This window comes from Pinus tabuliformis, chromosome 8, assembly GCF_031772625.1.
Source record: "Pinus tabuliformis cultivar Carrire ecotype Pingquan chromosome 8, CPIR1, whole genome shotgun sequence".
In the NCBI taxonomy this organism is placed as follows: Eukaryota; Viridiplantae; Streptophyta; class Pinopsida; order Pinales; family Pinaceae; genus Pinus; species Pinus tabuliformis.
Genome location: NC_142294.1, coordinates 1,631,813,690 through 1,631,833,195, shown reverse-complemented (window position 1 = coordinate 1,631,833,195; position 19,506 = coordinate 1,631,813,690). Strand labels below are relative to the sequence as shown.

General features: G+C 35.6%; 1 protein-coding gene across 1 annotated transcript in view; it reads left to right on the top strand.

Moving 5' to 3' along the window:
- The first annotated feature begins 818 nt into the window (after window positions 1-818).
- LOC149242386 (uncharacterized) overlaps window positions 819-19,506 on the top strand; it is a 164,844-nt gene continuing 146,156 nt past the window's right edge. The window contains exons 1-2 of the mRNA XM_089374230.1: window positions 819-851; window positions 1,212-1,338. The gene's annotated coding sequence lies outside the window, so the exon portion shown is untranslated. The remainder of the gene's footprint in view (window positions 852-1,211; window positions 1,339-19,506) is intronic.

The following is a 19,506-nucleotide window of genomic DNA, read 5'->3' as shown; positions in this document are numbered from 1 at the left end:
GAAGTTCCTGCCAGAAAATCTTTGGGTTATTCTTCCCTAGATATATTAACTCTTCTTGCCCTGTTTGCATGAACTCACTTTTTTTTCCCCTTTTTAAGATTTGCTTATATAACTTTACATTCATCTTCTCCTTGCTTGCCTTTTTCAAGGTTCTCCTTGCCATTTTGCATTCCTTATCAAACTAAACATTTACATGAAAACAATTTGATTATGATTTCATATTTTTTTGCTCTTTTGCACTTCTCAAATGCAATTCGAATTATATTTGTTTACTCATCAATGTTAAAGCTTTGAAAACCAATTTTCTCCTTCTAAATTAATCTCTCTAGCATTGTCTTGGAGATAATACAAATTTCTTGTGTTAAAAGAATTTTGTCTTTGGAAAATAATTGTCAAAAACATTGAATTTTCCTCTTGTACTTTATTCTAACCTGAATAACTTCATATAAATTAAATAATGTGAGGTTTACCCATATGAAAAAAATGGAGGATTTGTCCTCTTACCCTTCATTCCTTTATGTAAGTGTGAAAAAATCTATCATAACTGAATTACAATATTTCATTCCTTCTACCAAAACATATACTAAAATAAATGAAAATTAAAAATTTACCATCTGGCTTTTTCATTCCTCCTATCGGGTTCAAAATCATTTATAAAATCAAGACACTGTCCACTTTTATCCCATAACCCTAGAAATTGTCTCCACAAAGATTTAGTCCGTTCACTTGAACTCGTATTTGCTTCAAATTGTGTAGCTCTCGAGGGTTTTAGAAGGGTTTCTGCTTCCAGTTTCTGCAATAGGAGATTGAACCCGCGTCATATTTTTCTGGAAATCACTCAAATGGCAGAGGTTCGAAATCACGTGGTTCTTTTCGCTTCCCTTGTTTTTGCATTCTTTTCGTTATATATGAGCAACGCAGGTCAGCTCAAGGTTTAGCTCTTTCTCTGGCGTTGTTTTGGGTAATTCCATGTCAAATGCTTCGATGTCTAATGCGTCCTTCATTATTTTTTATTATAAATCTTGAAATGAAATTAAAGATCTATAGGGTATATATAGGGTGCACTGTTGTTGAGGATTTCGCTTAAGCCTAACTAAATCATGGTAGTCTCAGCTGTCAAAACCCTAGGTTAATAGTGAACTGCTGTACGTTAGACCTTAGAAGAGTATTTGATGTGGAAGAAATTTTAATATCGGGATACTCCAATGCAGTAAGACTTGGAAATATTATGTGCATCATATAGACAAGAACCGCAAGCCAAAGAAGGCTTACAAGTCACGGCACTATGAACATGCTATTGACACTAATTCTTTTTTGAGCTATGAACAAGCTATTGCAGTGAGTATTGCCAGTTTTGTTTTGTTTTGTTTTAGTATTGCCAGTTTTGTTGTGTTTTGGTTTTGTTTTGTTTTGTTTTGTTTTGGTTTTGTTTTGTTTTTTTTAAATTTTAACGAAGAGAAGGGAAGGCTGAGCAAGCATGCACACTCACTCGACAAGTAATCAATAATGATGTTAGTAGGGGCCACCACACCCTGGTAGCAGCCTCAATTGGAACACGAATCAAGGTACACTGGAGTTTATATGTCATCACAAACCAATCCTCTTAACTAATGTGGGATATTAAGTTTTGTTGCAAAAACCAGAAGACCTAGGTTAACAAGTAACCATTGGAAGCTGTGATCCTAGGTATTAGGATTTATAGCAGATTGACATCTTGGTAAGCACAGAACTTAAATTAAAAGGCCTTTATAAGGTTCTCTTGTTAGGCTTTCCTTGACTGTATTCAGGAAATATTTAATTGATATACAAGTGTATTCTCATGCTTCAAATCCTGGCTTGGAATATTATTTTGGACCTTTTTTAGCTTACATATATCTGAGATTCTTATGTCTCTTATACTGCTAAATATCTTGTTTTATGATCATGAATTCTACTTTTCTTTGTTGTTTGGTAGATAATTTTGTTACGGTCCACCTTACATTGTTCAAATTTCAAGGAAGAAATGGCAGTAAGTTCAAGATTTAGGCAACTCAGGTGCAGGTCCTATGTCAACTTTGTTGGGAAGAGAATATTAATGTGGAATCAGATCTCGTCACGGGATATGCAGCCATGGTAAGATAGCTTGTGTTTAAACTTATAACATTACATAGATAACAATTCACACATCGATGACAATCACAAGCAAGAGCCAGTAAGGTAAAACACCAAAAATTTCCAGTGATGCCAGTACTGGAGAGAGGGAGGATGCTAACATGTCAACAAGAAATAATTGATCCGTACAATCTATGTTGAAGTCGACATAGCTCATTATAGTTTAGTTAGTTGCATTGGGTGGTCAGCTTAGAGAAACGGGTTTCCTCATAGGTGATCAAGCCCACACAGTTGATAAGAATCAGGGTAACTGTTTTGACTGTTACTTATGCAAAATCAACACCAATATCAAAACATTTTATGCCTCGGTGATACTTGGAGGCTATATTTTTCCTCTGCCGTTTAGACTGCTGTACATGCTTCATACTACTTTGTAGACTTCCTGGATTGATGACCATTGAATGCAATATTTCTAGTAAGCAGGTGCAATTAATTTGCTTTTGAAAGCACTTGAATTCAAAAACTTTCTGGAGGTCAACTACCTTCATAAACAGAGTCTTGTTGACTAGCAGTCACAATCTATGTGAGCTTTGTCACAGAATATTTGCTAACCTGAGCTATGGCGCTTCGAGAGTGATAAGCAGACTTTGCACTAAAACAATTCCTAAAAAACTAGGTAGCTAAAAACTGAAGCCACTTAGAACTGCAACTTTAATAGTGCTAGACTCTAGAAAGTAGAAACACATGCTGCAGAAAATATGCAACAAAAACTCATTAAACAGACTGTCAAAACCTGCTACTGCATTCTCATTAATCTTGAAATGAAATCTACTAGAGAAAAAAAGAACTAATTTATCGGTGGCTGCTGAACTGAATGAATTAAACTTAGACCTGTGTCTTCTCCTTTAAAGACTAGGTACAATGAATCTGGACACATGCACCGCAATGCCTCAACTGAAGGTCTTAACCCTTTATTCCAGTGTCCCATAGGAAGGTGTCCCCCAGGGTGGGGGGCACGCCCCTCACTTTTCACATGCTATCGGTATTGGGGGCGTATGGGGAAACATTTCCCCATTTTCCCCATGCTCCACTTTTGGGAAAATGCAGGGGGTGTTACTCCAATGTGGGGGATGCTTTTCCCCAAAGGCAGACTTCTAGGTGCCCCCCCAGAAAAGGGGTGCTTCTAGCCTTCCCTGCTCCTCACCCACCACTCGCCTGCCCCCAGAAAAGAGGTGCTTTTGGGTATCCCCCCACGAAAGGGGGATTTTTGGATGCTTCCTCAAAAAGGGGGTGCTTTTGGGCACCGCCCATGTAAGGGGGACTTCTTGGCGCCCCACCCAAATTTTGGCCTATAGTCTTAAAGAATGAAAAAAAGGCGAAAAAAACACAATATATAAAAAATACTTGCCTCACTTTCACTTTTATTAACTTATATTCACTTTCATTGCTCATTTTATTTTCAATGTTTATTGGCCATTGTTAATTTTCATTTTTAACTTTTGAGTCTTGACTATAGATATTGATGACCTTAGATTGAGTGTTTGACTTGTCACTTTATACTGTTTTTAAGTTTGAGTAATTTTAATTTACTATTCTAGACTCAAGTATCTACTATTTCTCTTAGTACTAATTAGATTCTACAATGATGGATTGAAATCAATGATCAATATATTACTATTTGACATTTGTGTTTCATTTATGGCTTTTATGCATCAATGTATTTCATCATTGAAGCTGAATCAAATAATGTTTATATCATTTACAAATTTGAACTTGGTATTATTTTATTGTTTGCTATATAATATTACATTGCACAATGATGAATTTGCATGGGATGAATATTGTTGGGATTTTTGTTTGTTTTTATTTATTTATTATTTAATATTATAATTTTTATTTTGTATCACCTCAAAATAGCAAATTACAACTTTTCATACATCACCAATAAGCCCAGTACATGATACTACATTTACTACTTTCTTGATATTAGATCCCGGGATTGATCATGGCTTTTTCCTTTTATCTCGCGGAAGCCAATCCAGTCCGAAGAATTATCAGGAATAGCTGTAGTTGGGACAATGACATCATTTCTTTGAGGCAATCCCATTGCCGAAAGTTATGCCATATATGTTGTTTCCTTGTTGCTATCCGAGTGATATGATTCATGGGTATGTTTTTTCCCACTCATTGTTGAAGCCACAATTATGGTTGAGTCTCTTTCATTTTCATTTGAAGGATGGGCCTCCTTTGTTGAGGGATGCAATGGTTTCACATGAGGCCATTGCTGAATCTGAAGGAGTTGATTTGGCAGTAGATGTCCTCTGTTGTTGTGAGTTGTCTTGCTTTTTCATCTCGCCATCCATGACTCTTTTCTTTGAATCATGGGCGGAAAGCATGCATTTTGAAGATGAATGGGTTGTTGACAAGTCCTGCAATGGAAAACAATGTTTTCATAATTTAACGGTTGCGAATAAACCCTACTTGTCCTCTTGAGAAGGATTTTGTCCGACAACCCTTTACTAAGGTCCACTTCGACACATGTGAACAAGTGTGAGAATTTCTTTTGAAAGCCTTTTAAGTGTCTATTTTGATGAAGCAACCTATTAAATCCCCCACATTGGCTTAGATATCAAGTTGTACCAAATGGATGGGCAAGTTAGGAAGCCTTACCCAGACTGGAGTTGCCATAGCCATCATGGAAAGAGGATTAAAATTAGGAAACCATGGTTGAAATGAGAGACCAGAATGACCCCCAAACTAGGGTCCTTGGTCAAAAACCTTCCATTGGTTCTCAAAATTTTTGAAGAGCACCATAAAGAATCCTTTTGAGCAAAAATGCAGCTCTAGATTATGAGACCAATTCTGGTGTACCCATTCTTGAGGAGCATATGCTGAGGGCCAAAATCCATTAAAATTGCAAATAATTGCTTGCTACTCATAATATGTAGCCATGAAGTTGGTTATAATGTTTTTCACTTCAAGAGATGGAGTGTCCTGGGGTTCGGAGGTGAATGTCTTGGTTTTATGTTAGAGACTCAACTTGATTCACGAAACAAGAAAATTGCAAATAGTAATTTTTTATTAACGAATAACTTGAAATCATGATACAATAACCTTTGTCGCTGTTGCCTATATAAGCATTGATTGGCTACGAAGGTGAATAGTCATGTCTTTTGACTATTACCTTCTAATAATTAATAATGTTTTTAATTAATTAATTAATTACTTCATTAATTATTATTATTCTAATCTTTTTATTATTTTATTGCCATTTTAATTAATATTTCCCTTACATCGTTTTGTTCATAACATTGCCCCTCCCTTAAAAATGCTTTGTCCTCAAAGTAGAGGTAGTGAAGGGTATTGTTGTTAGAACTTTTCTGTTTTCCATGAAGAGTATTCTCCTGGAAGCTTTTTCCATTTGATGAGATATTCCTTAATAGTTTTGGAATGTAATGCCTCTCTTGTCATCAACTTTTGTAATCTCTCTTTGAGCTGACTGGCTTTGACCTACCATCCTTTTGAGACATGATACATGGAATACATTGTGGATACGACAATCATCTGGAAGTTTCAACCCATAAGCTACATCGATGATCTTTCTGATGATTTGAAAAGGTTCATATAATTTCAGGGCCAACTTGTTCTTTCCTTGTTGCTTCAGCGATAACTGCTTGTAAAGTTGAATTCTTATGAAAATCCAATCACCTTCCTCGAATTCTCATTTCGTACAGTTCTGGTCGACATGTTGTTTCATTCGGTTGTTAGTTGTTGTTAAATTTTCCTTCAGTATTCTAATGAATTTTTGCCTTTCCTCGAAATGATTTTTTATTGCTTGAACCTTAGAGTGTCTTAGTGCAAAATTCTTCCCTTTCGGAGGTTCGTAACCATACAGAGTTTGGAATGGGGTCATTTTAGCTGAGGTATGGTAGGTGGGGTTGTACAACCCCTTTGATAGGTGCAACCATTGAGACCATTTGTTTTTCTTGTCGATTACAAAACATTGAAGATATGTTTCCAAACACTTATTCACTATTTCTGTTTGTCCATCTGTTTGCGGATGATAAGTTGAGCTCATGTTAAGGAATAATCCAATTTGATTGCAAAAGTCCTTCTAAAGTTTTTGTTGAAGGCCACACCTGCTCGCGCCAGTGCTTCCCTCTGAGGCGGAACGCTCCCCTACCGATGTATTTTTACATCCCACAGCTTCGGCAAATCGCTTAGTCCTGTTCATCTTCGGCGCACGAGCGCTCGATCAGGGAGCTATTACGCACTCTTTCAAGGTTGGCTGCTTCTAGGCAAACCTCCTGGCTATCTTTGCACTCGTACTTCCTTCATCACTGAGCGGTCATTTAGGGGCCTTAGCTGGTGATCTGGGCTGTTCCCCTCTCGACGATGAAGCTTATCCCCCATTGTCTCACCGGTTGACCCTTACCCCCTTTTATTGGGGTAATCTAGTATTCAGAGTTTGCCTCGATTTGGTACCGCTCTCGTGGAGATTTGAAGGCCATCTAACTTGTGTATGTTTTTACAGAAGACCTTTGCAATTTGTTTGGTTGAATCTGTTTTCTTGACTGCCATGAAATGTGCATATTTATTGCGTCTATCCACCATGGTCCACAACGAATATCTTGTCCTTATCGTCAGATATGGGTAACCCTTCGATGAAATCCATTGACATCTCCCACTTCTGATTTGGGATATGTAAGGGGTGAAGTAATCCTGGTGTTAGGATGTTCTCACTTTTATTTCTCTAACAAATGTCACATTCAGTGACATACTTCTGAATTTCTTTGCTCATTCCCTTCTAGTAAAATGATTGACGAGTGTTGTAGTATGTTTTGAAGAACCCAACATGCGCTCAGCTGCATGGGAACTATGTGATTCTTGTAGAGCTTTTATTTTAAATTTGGATGATGGACTTAAATAAATTCTAACTTTATATGCCATAATATGTCATTTTTCCATTCAAAGTTGGGATATTGATTAATATTTTCGAATATTGAACTAGAATCTAGATCCGTGGCATATTCTGTCCGAATCTCATCCAACCATTCAAGAACTACCGCTAGTGCGGAGCATGCTATGGTGTCTCCATCCTTTCGTGAGAGAGCATCAACGACTACATGTTCCCTTCCTTTTTTATGTAAAATTTCCATGTCAAATGCAGAGAGTTTCTCCATCCACTTTTGTTTTTTTGTCGATAAGGTCTTTTGTTGTAGCAAAAATTGAAGGTTGTTGTGATTTGTACGAATTGAGAACTTGCTTCCTAATAGGTATTGACGCCACTTATTTAATGCATGTATGATGGCAAGCATCTCCTTGTGGTAAGTAGACTTCAAGCTTTCCCTCTTGTTGAGATTTCGACTTTCGAAGGCTATGGGGTGATTGTCTTGCATTAGTATTTCTCCAATTCCAAACCTTGAAGCATCGCATTCTACCACAAAGGGCTTGGAGAAATATGGGGTTGCTAGTACCGGGGTAGATGAAATTATTTCTTTTAGGGACTCAAAACATTCATCAACCTTGCTATCCTATTGAAAAGCATTTTTTTTCAACAAATTTGTCAGAGGTGTGGTAAAATGAGCATAATTTTTTATAAACATTTTGTAATATCAGGTGAATCCTAGAAACCCTCTTAGTTTTGATATATTTCTTCGCTTGGACCATTCATTGATCGCTTTAATTTATTGGGGTCTACTCGAACTCCTCCTTTGGATATAATGTGCCTGAGGTATTCAACTTCCTCTTGCCAAAGGTGCACTTTGATAATTTTGCATAGAATTGATTCTTTTCCAATAGGGAAAGCACTTCTTCTAGGTGCTTGAGGTGCTCCTTCCATGTTTTTCTATAGATAAGGATATCATCAAAGAAGACTAATACAAACTTCCACAAGTATGGACGAAAGAGCTCGTTCATGGTTGCTTGGAATGTGGCTGGTGCATTTGTTAATCCGAATGGCATCACCTTAAACTCATAATGTCCTTCATGAGTTCTGAATGTGGTCTTCTCGATATCTTCTAACCTTACTCGTATTTGATAATAACCTGATCTCAAATCTAACTTTGAGAAGTACTATGCGCCATGAAGTTCATCTAGCAACTCATCTATAAACGGAATGGGAAACTTGTTTTTAATAGTTATCTTGTTTAATCCTCGATAATCTATACACAATCTGAAGGATTTGTCCTTCTTTCGGACTAGTACCACTGGGGCTGCATACAGGCTTCTGCTTTTTGTAATGACTCCAAATTTTAGCTAATCTTGAATTAGTCTTTCTATCTTCGTCTTGTGGTGACGAGGGTAGTTGTATGGCTTGATATTAATTGGCGCAGCATTTGGTTTAACTTCTATAATATGTTCAATCTTCCTTTGTGGTGGTAATTTCATCGATAATTCTTGGAACACTTCATCATATTTTTGGACTAGGGATGCAATCTCCGATAGTTGTACTGAGGCTACATTTGTAGTTAATAATTCCAATTGTTGAAATTGAGTGATGTATGCAGATGTTCCCTTCCAAATGAGTTTTTCCATCTGTTGTGTCGATAAAATCTGAGTAGGGGGGCTTGAAAACCGAACAATTTATATTTCCTTCTAGCCCATTTAAACCTTATGAATTGCTTATGGTGATTTGTAGACTATGTTCCTAATGTTTGTAAGCATTGTACTCCCAAGACAACATCTACACCTCCCAAGGGTACTATGTAGAAGCTAGATTCCATTTAAGAATCACTTATTTGTAATTTGACCTTGTGATATTTCACAACTCCATCTATTCTTTTACCAGCTGCCACCATAACCCTTATATTTGTTGATGGGTACACAAATACGTTTAGTATCCTTGCCACGTTAACATCTATGAAATTGTGGGTGCTTCCTATGTCTATTAATACAATGCCGTTTTCTTTCTTTATATGCCCCTTTAACTTTAGGGTTTGTGGTTGTGCTATTCCTGTGATTATAGCTAGGAAATTCTCAGCATAGCCTCTTCTTTTGGCTTTGTGTTTGGAGATTCATTTTCCTTGTTAGCATCTTCGTATGAGTTACAACTTGAGGAGTCATCTTCTTTTTTTGCTTCACAATTGTAGAATTTTGTGTGTTGCATTTGTGCCCTGGTGAAAATCTGTCTCCACACTTCCAGTGTTTGTCATCTTTCTTTCTTTCTAAGCTTGAGTATCAACTACCTTCTTGCAATTGATGTGGTATATACTTGTTAGGCTTGTCCAAGGAATTTTTACTTGATTTTTCCTTCGTGTAATTGCTTGATTTTTCAGAACTTGTATATGATGACTTATTGAATTTATTTTTTTGTTCAATAAGCTTTGCTGCATGTCTAGCTTCTTCGATAATTTGTGGTTTGTACAATTTCAATTATGCATGAATATAATCTTTAAGTCCACATCTATACATTTTAAGTAGTTGTTCATCAGTAAATCCTCTTTGTCGTGTAGCCAATACTTCCCATTTGTGGGTATATTCGCTTATAGACCCCTTTTGCTTGAGATGAACAAATTTGTTGTAGACATCATCTTCTTCTTCATCGAAGAATCTTTTTAGCAAGGCATCCACAAAATTTTTCCAATGAAAAGAACGAGCGTCACATTTGCCAGACCACCATAGGAACCAATCATATGCTTCTGCTTTCAAATTGTTGGATGTCGTCACGATTTTCTCACGTTCACCTAATGGTGGGTTTGATTCGAAAATGGCTTCCATTTAATTAGCCCAAACCATAATGCCTCTATGATCTTTACCATCGTACTTGGGTAGCTCATTTTTAATTTGTTGAGTCTTTTTTTGGAATTTTTGTATAGTACTGGCTATCCGAGAATTGTTTTTGTGGAACTTCTTGATTTGGGGGAATCGGGATCCTCACTATCTTGAGATTTGGGACCTTGTGTTGGTTCTTGAGCGTTTAAGGGATTTACAAAAAATGAATTTACCCTTCCTACTAGATGGTCCATTCTTTCCTCTTGTTGTTTAACCCTAAGAGCTGCTTCACGTTTGTCTTCCTCTCTTAATATTAAGAAGGTTTGCCAATGTTAATCAAAATCTATTTTTTCTTGGTTTTGCATTCCTTGCAACATTTTTTCAATATTGTCTATTTTGTTGATATCTATCACTATTCGCTCGAGTTACAATTATCTTCTTCTATCCTTCTCCTAACTTTGTTTGCTTCTTTTTGACATTGTTGAGGTGATGACGTACTCTATCGAGTTCTTCTCGATATTTATTTATGTCGGGTTCATCATTATTCTCCATCTTAGTTTTTTTTTTCTTGGTAGAACCCACTATATATATATATATATATATATATATATATAATTAACTAATTATTATGTAACTTTAGAATATGGTAATATAACTATTATGTAATATATATGACCATGAAATTAGGGATATGACAATGGCTGCGGTCGTGACTATTGGACGAATGACGAGGGGGATGTCAGGAGGTCATAATGGAACAACAGAAGGCAGTGTAAAGTGGAGGCACAAAGTTTTGCACTGATTGCTTTGGCCTACAGTGTTGCATTGCGGCTGAATCGGGCATTTGTCGGGACCGGTGAACAAAACACAGGGGAATAGTTGGGAAGGGACGTGAAACTGGGTGTGGACGACGTACAATGGATAAGGCGTGACAAGTGGGTAGAGACCTTGATCAAGAGTGACACTGTTTTTGGAAACGATCATTTGTCGGAATAATGAACAACGGTGGATGAAGGCAGAGGATCGATGATAGTGGTTGAGATAGCATGTGACAATGGAATGAGAGAGTGATGTCGAATAGAGGGAAACACGTTAGCGCAAGATGCAGTGGCTTTGATACTACTGTTAAAGACTCAACTTGTTTCGCATAACAAGAAAATTGCAAACAATAATTTTTTATTAATGAATAACTTGAAATGATGATACAATACCTTCGTGGTGGTTGCCTATATAGGCATTGACTGGCCATGAAGGTGAATAGTCATGTTTTGACTATTATCTTCTCATAATTATTAGTTAATTAATTATTTTATTAATTATTATTTATTAATATTTATTGTTATTTTAATTAATATTTGCCTTACATCATTTTGTTCATAACATTTTAGGGCCTCCTTAAAAGACTTGGGTTGGAAGGAGGAAGGCACCCCCCATCCTTTGGCTTCACCTTTCAAGCTGGTCCATTCTTTCCTCTTGTTGTTTAACCTTCAGAGCTGCTTCACGTTTGTCATCCTCTCTTAATTTTAAGAAGGCTTACCAATGATAATCAAAATAATTTTTCTTGGGTTTGCATTCCTTGCAACATTTTCTCAATATTGTCTATTTTGTTGATATCTATCGCTATTCACTCTTGAGTTACAATTATCTTCTTTTATCCTTCTCCTAACTTTGTTTGCTTTTTTTCGACATTGTCGAGGCGATGATGTACTCTATCGAGTTCTTGATGTTTATTTATGTCGGCTTTATCATTATTCCCAATCTTAGATTTGTTTTTTTTCTTGGTAGAGCCCACTTTTTTTAAAAAAATAATATATATATATATAACTATTTATATAACTTTTAATTAATTATAAGTAATAACTCTAACTAATTTATACATAAGTTAATATAATTAATTATTATGTAACTTTAGAATATGGTAATATAACTATTATGTAATATATATGACCATGAAATTAGGGATATGACAATGGCTGCAGTCGTGACTATTGGATGAATGACGAGGGGCTGTCAGGAGGTCATAAGAGAACAATAGAAGGCAGTGGAAAGTAGAGGCACAATGTTTTGGACTGGTTGCTTTGACCTACAGTGTACCTACAGTGTTGTATTGCGGCTGAACTGGGTGTCTGTCGGGACCAGTGAACAAAACGCATGGAAACAGTTGGGAAGAGACGCGAAACTGGGTGTGGACAACAGACGAGGGACAAGCCGCGTCAAGTAGGTAGAGAGCTTGATCGGGAGCAACGCAATGTTTGGAAACGACTGTTTGTCGGAACATAATGGTCTGGAATAATGAACAATGGCGGATGAAGGCAGGGGATCGACGACAGTGGTTGAGATAACACGCGACAATGGAATGAAAGAGTGATGTCGAACAAAGGGAAACAAATTAGCACAGGATGCAGTGGCTCTGATACCATTGTTAGAGATTCAACTTGTTTCACAGAACAAGGAAATTGCAAATTGTAATTTTTTATTAATGAATAACTTGAAATGTTGATACAATACCTTCATGGCGGTTGCCTATATAGGCATTGACTGGCCACGAAGGTGAATAGTCATGTCTTTTGACTATTACCTTCTCATAATTATTAAATAATCTTTTAATTTTCATTGTTATTTTAATTAATATTTCCCTTACATCATTTTGTTCATAACGTTTTAGGGCCTTCTTAGAAGACTTGGGTTGGGAGGAGGAAGGCACCCCCCATCCTTTGGCTTCACCTTTCAATCTAGAGACTAAATAAATAGACGCATCCTTGGTTGTGCAATATTTTCTATAAGGGATTTGAGGTCCTGAAGTTGCATTCCACCATATAAGAGCTAGAAACTGCCATAGGAGGTTCACAACCGATCTTGAATTTTGGCGGTGAGTAAAGAGGAGATTTGAGGCTTTGATTAACATACAAAAGGAACCCCCTAGAAACAATCTCATAAAGATAAAAAAAATTCACCATATTTGGGGTTAAAACCTCATCGAGGATTCAAGAAAGATTCTGTTGCAAATAAGATTTTCTTTGATTAGCCAACTCTCGAGGCTGGGCAGGTTTTTTCAGATCCTCCTTTGAAAGCACACCTATGCCCTCTAAAATTACAGATCCATCAGCGGAGTCAAAAAAGACATTGAAGTCAAACCCTACAAGAACATTTCCTTGTCCATAATCTTGTAGATATCCAATAACACCAATGGTAGAGGCCTTTTCGAAGATGCCAGTGGGAGATCGAGGATTGGCTGCAACAGTGGCGGTAGCCATGGTGCCATAGGCCCGCTGGAAAGTAATAACAAAGGTGCTAGGGTTAGCCACGATGACAATCGTTACATTAACGTCAAGGGCAATCTGGTTCAACTTTGTGGCCGAACCGTGCGATTGCAAGGAAGCCATGAGGAGTTGATAAGCTAGGGTAAAGCTGCTCATCTCTTAATGTTCAACAGGTGATGTAGATTCAAGAGTTGGTCCCTAGAAGCAGCGAGGCCCTGAACTTATGGTATCGAAAGGGTCAAGCTCTTGCGTTTGTCACTACCTCCGCGAGTATGGATAAAGGATTTGTTGATGTCAATATGAATGCATTTGATCCTGCAACCTCAAGTGAAAGGGTTTTGGCTTTCTGGAGCAAAGGAGTTGATGCGACTTCCATCGCCATTGTTCCAATATATTGTTGGGATTATATTATATTCATTATTCTTTTTATATTTTTAGAGATAGAGACCCCTATGCTAGGGGCCTCAACGTCTCCCTATCTCCCCCTGAATTTCCCCAAAATTTGGGGGTGCTTCCACTCATCCCTCATTTGCGTCTCCTCAACCTTGAGTTCTCCCATCTTGGAAACTTGGTGGAACATTGCTTTATTTTAGGGTGCCTTCCTTACATGGTTGGATGAGCCAAGCAAAGTGTGGCTCTACTTGATTTGTGCTTTAGGTTGTAGAAAACTATTTGAGGTACGATCTAACACTCCCTCCTATCGAGGAAAGAGTACCCCATCAATCGAAGTCTCTCCTTGAACATTTCAAACTTCTTCAATAGAGGTTTAGTCAGGATATTTGCAACCTATTAATTTGTTTGAATATGCTCTCGAGTAAATGCTCCTTTTGAACCTTTTCCTCAAGAAAATGGAACTTGATGTCATTGTGTTTAGAGTGCTCATGGAATATTGAATTCCTAGAGTTTATGATGTAACTTTGATTGTCACAGTAAACCGCAACAGGCTCAAACAATCTCACCTGTCACTTTTGCAATCAATTTCAAAGCTAGACGACTTCACAACCAACAATGTTGACTGTCATGCACTCACCCTTGGTCAAATTGAAAGCCACTGAAGCCTTCTTTGTGTTGAACTAGGAAATCACTTCTGAACACAAACTAAAGCAACACCTTGAAGCACTCTTCTTGTCATTTGCATCATCTGCCAACTCAAAATCAATGACTCCATGTATCCCCAAATTTTCTGCAAAGCTCAAAGCATAATGTGGTGCACCCTTGTAATATCCAACCACATGTTTGCAGCTATATGATGAATTTGCCTTGGCTTAGCCATGACCTGGTTGAAGGTGTTCACTATGAAACATATTTTAGGTCTTATCTTAACTAGATACATGTTATGAACATAAATTATGTAAAAATAGATAATAAATAATAATCATAATAGTATAAATATAATAATAAATAATAAGTAAATTAACTAATGGGTAGTTAGTTAATAATGAAAAGGCATGTCTTAGAGACATGCCTGTTTGTGAAAGGCCTTGGCTTAGCCGTGACCTGGTTGAAGGTGTTCACTATGAAACATAGTTTAGGTCTTATCTTAACTAGATACATGTTATGAACGTAAATTATGTAAAAATAGATAATAAATAATAATCATAATAATACAAATATAATAATAAATAATAAGTAAATTAACTAATGGTTAGTTAGTTAATAATGAAAAGGCATGTCTTAGAGACATGCTTGTTTGTGAAAGGGTACTCACCTGGCTATATATACAAGACCCTCGTTCTCAATTGTATTCATCCTCCATTCATTCTTTAATACAATATATAATTTACAATTACTATCTTACGATGGATGTCTTTGTCTACGAAGTATTTTAAATATTTTCGCTGCATATATGACTTTTGGTTGTTACATTGATATCAGAGCTGTTCGATCCTCTGGACGCTCAACCACTGAAGAGAACCAGTATGATTCGGCCTTTGGCCATTAATCCTTCATCAACTTTTTTGTCGTCACAATTGAAGCGTTTTGCTACACAAAGTTGGAGTTTTTTTGTTTCGCCAGTTTCGTCATTCAGGGATTTGTCATTAAACAAAAAAAAGGAAGAAAAAAATAAGATAGCCAAAGAAAAAAAGAAAAAAGAAAATAAAAGAAGTACATATAAAGATTAAAAAAAAGATTTTAAAAAAGTAAACTCCGATGTAAATTTTGAAGAACATTCATATATATAAAAAGGTTCTACATTATTGATAAAAAATGCATGATAAAGTTAAGAGAGAATGTTTCCAAATATATTTAAAACTATGCGTAAGAGAAGGAAGAGTAGATAATATTATCTTGATTCTTCATTGAGTGGTTTACAAGCCTGTGGTTTTAGCAACCCATGGTATTTTCAAGGTAAAAGAAAAACAAAAGGAATACAAAAAATCTTTATGTGAATAATAAGTTTTACTTTTTACATAGAGAAATTAACTGAGTCAAAGGCACATAAGTGGACATATATTTTATATTATACCCCAAAGAGGTGAATAGCCACGTTTCACTAGGGTTGTAACTTTTCAAAAAGAAAAAGAAAAGATTATAAATAAAAGATATGTAAAGAGAAGTTTTATATTATAAAGGGGTATTTTAAAGAAAATTTCAAGATAAAATTATTGAAAATATATAATAAGTACAAAGCGAGTATTATTGTAGAAGCCTGAAGGTTACTTAAAAGATCCATATATTAAAGTATATAAAGGGTTAGATCTAAAACTATAAAGAGACATAAGGATAACAAGTTATAACAAAGGAACAATATTTTTTAAAAACATTATAATAAATATAAGGTGCAGTTTATTTAAATAGTGGAGCTATATTAACTTATTTTAAAGTGGGAAAAAATATATAATTGAGGAAAATAAAAGTTAAAAGAATTTATAAAGGTGTTCAAGTTTATCAAATAAAAGGGCACTTATTTTAAAGAAGAAGTCCATTTTTGAAGAAAAATCGAATGGAGCCTAATTCTAAAATGATGAAGGAAGGACGATTTTCCTATAAAGGTGTTTTAATCACACATCACAAGTTAATTACATTAAGAGGGACTATCCAAGGGAAAAAAGTTAATATCACTATTAGTACAAGCAACGACAAAAATTACATAAATATTAATTTGGCAAATCGACTGTTAATTTCAGATGTCAATGTAGGTGAAACAACAGAGCTTTTTGGAAAAAAATATGAAATTAATGATTTACAAATAACAGTAGATCATTATGAGTGCATATCCCAATTTTGTGTTGTAAAAATGTATGACATGGAGGTTGACATAATTCTTGGTCAACCTTGGTTTAGAGAATTGGGTGCGTTCATGTTAAACATAGAGAAAAAAATGTTGATGTTTTTTTATAAGGGAAGGATGATCACATTTTGAGACATGACAATGAAGTCAAAATCGATAATGTCCTCGTCAAAAGCAATGTTGCACTAATCGTTATCGGGATTAATTCGGCGCAGGGAAAAATCGTAAAAATCGGGAAAAAATTGGTAAAAATCGGTAAAAATTGGGAAAAAATTGTAACATACAAAAATATTCATTTTTTTATCAATTTTTTTTAATATCTAAAGCATCTACAACATAAAATAAATACGTTGACACATAAATATGATAAAAGAACTAATATATAAGATGTTTAATATCATTTCTAGTGCCACATCACACATAACAGTGAATCATGTCCTGAATAGTAAGTCCTGACCCATGACTCCCAACTCAGCCTCAAAATATCAACAAAAAAATATAATAATGTATCTCATATCATGAGTCATAATGTCATATACAATGAAATGAACCAAATAACTAAAGTCTAATACTACTAATTTCCTTTGCCCCTCTAGATGTAGATGTCGGTGGAGTTGGTAGTAGACTCTGCTGTGCTCTAGAAGCTGAAGAACTAGGAGTTACAGGAGGTAGACCATGTCCTCTACTGGTGACAGGGGTAGCTTGGGTCACCTCCTCATAAAAAAAAGAAAAAAAAAGAAAAACGATATATATATATATATATATATTATTTATTTATTTTTTCTTCACGCGATTGCTGAAAAGAATTGCAATTTAATTAGCCAATAATATTGCCCATTTGAAAAAATCGCGATTAGTGCAACACTGGTCAAAAGACTTTAAAGATGTTACAAAATTAATACCTCAAAGGAATCAAAACTCAATATCGGAGAAGCAAAAAGAGCTTGAGGATGCCATATCCAATAAAAACAATGAAAATTCTCGTTTAGAAGATCATATTTAGAAACTACTTGCACAAGTCAAAAAGTGTAAAATTAAGAAGCAAAAGTTAGAACAAGAAAAATAAAGTTTTAACGAGAAGCTCAACGAAAGTTTATCAGAGAAGGAAGAGGAAAATTTACACTTAAAGAACCTTAATAAAAAATTATTAGAACAAATTAAAAAATTAAAAGATCAAGAGAAGGATAATAGCGACAAGATCAACAATTCAGAAAAAGAAGAACTTTTACGTCTAAAAAAACATAACCAAAATCTTCTTAACTAGATTAAAAAACTTAAGATTGATAAGAAATCATTGAAGAATAGATACAAAGAACTTATCGCAAAGGAAGCATCAAAATCTCCAGATGTAGCAGCCCAAGCTGAAGAAACAAACATCGATCCCACTAATCTCACAGTTCGGGCAAATCCAAATCCTACTGAAGTAAAGATGTACTCAGAGGTTGCAGTTCAAATGACGGACACCCCAAATGAGGATTCAGTGGTCAAGTCAACAACAACAATGCCTGAAGGAAATCAGGAAACTGCCATAAAAACGTTTATGGAAGTTCAAACAAGAAAAATTCCTTATCTACATCTGAATCACAAGAGTAGATACCTTAATCAATCTACAAATCTATATCACGCAAAACATAAACAAACTCATGTTTCGAAGAATATTGAAGTGAGCTCAATCCGGTCATACGATAACTATTCACCACACATCTCCAAGGATCAGATTATTCCCCAGAAGATTAATCTAGGATGGTACGATCTGTTTTCAGTACGATAATTCTGTCTATCGCTCAAAACATCATATTGTCTTGTATCAACAAAGATAAAAGCTCAGAAACAAGAAGATATTCCGAACAATAGAAGAGATCTGATCCTTCATTAGTAAGCTTTGAGGACAAAGCTTTTTGAAGGAGAAGGCAATGTTATGAACATAAATTATGTAAAAATAGATAATAAATAATAATCATAATAATAAATAATAAGTAAATTAACTAATGGTTAGTTAGTTAATAATGAAAAGGCATGTCTCAGAGACACGCCTATTCGTGAAAGGGTACTTACCTGGCTATATATACAAGACCCTCGTTCTCAATTGTACTCATCTTCCATTCATTGTTTTATACAATATATAATTTACAATTACTATCCTACGATGGATGTTTTTGTTTACCAAGTATTTTAAATATTTCCGCTGTGTATATGACTTTTGGTCATTACAATACATCAAGGATCCAATCAATTGTCTATACAATGAAGGATTTACTAAATTTGAATAGTCAAAATGCAACTTTGTATTTGATATCAAAGGAGTGGTCGTAGGTTAGATGTGATTGCTTTAAAGTTTTGGGGTTAGATTTACTTTTGTAGTGTACTTAACCCCAAAACTTTAGAGCAATCACATGAAATATAGTGCAAAACCCAAGAATAGGAGAAAGGAGAGATAAACCCTAAGTTCTCGTTGATAATAAAAAAGAGAGAGCTATGTTCACTTGCATCTTTAAGGGGAAACATCCAAAAGCAATGCACACAATAACAATTCTTGACAAAACATTACATAAAGTTCTATTCAATATATAACTAGTCATAGAGAATCTTAACTACCTATGGGCTCTCTTATAATAAGAGTTTACTAACTAATTTGGATTTTATTAATAAAGGGGACCCTTTTTGCAGTGAGTGTTTATTCACTAACTATTTAATGGGGCTTATTCAATGAAGGTGGTCTCATACATTAATCAAGTATCTAAATAAGGAGGGTTAGGGTAGGACCTTAACGTGCCCTCCTTCAAAAATAATGTTGTCCTTGAGGCTGAAGGGTGAGGAAATTGTTGTAGAATCATTGTCGGTGCCCATGTGGCATCTTTTTGTTACATACCTTTCATTGGATCAATACTTCCTTTACTGTGCTCTGCCACAATTAGTGCACTTCGACATCCATTATTGCTTTTAGCTAGAGCCAAATGGAAGCTTTTCCATCATGTTTTGTTAGGTTGGTTTACACTTCACAATTTGTTCCACTGCCTTATTCAAATATGACACATGAAAGACTACGTGTATCTTGGAGTGGGCTGGGAGAGCCAACTTGTAGGCGATCTGACCAATGCATTTAATGATCTGATAGGACCATAGAACTTAGGCGTTAGCTTCTGCAGAACTTTATCTTTGAGTAACATCTTTTTATAAGGTTGCATGCAAAGGAACACTTGATTCAAACAA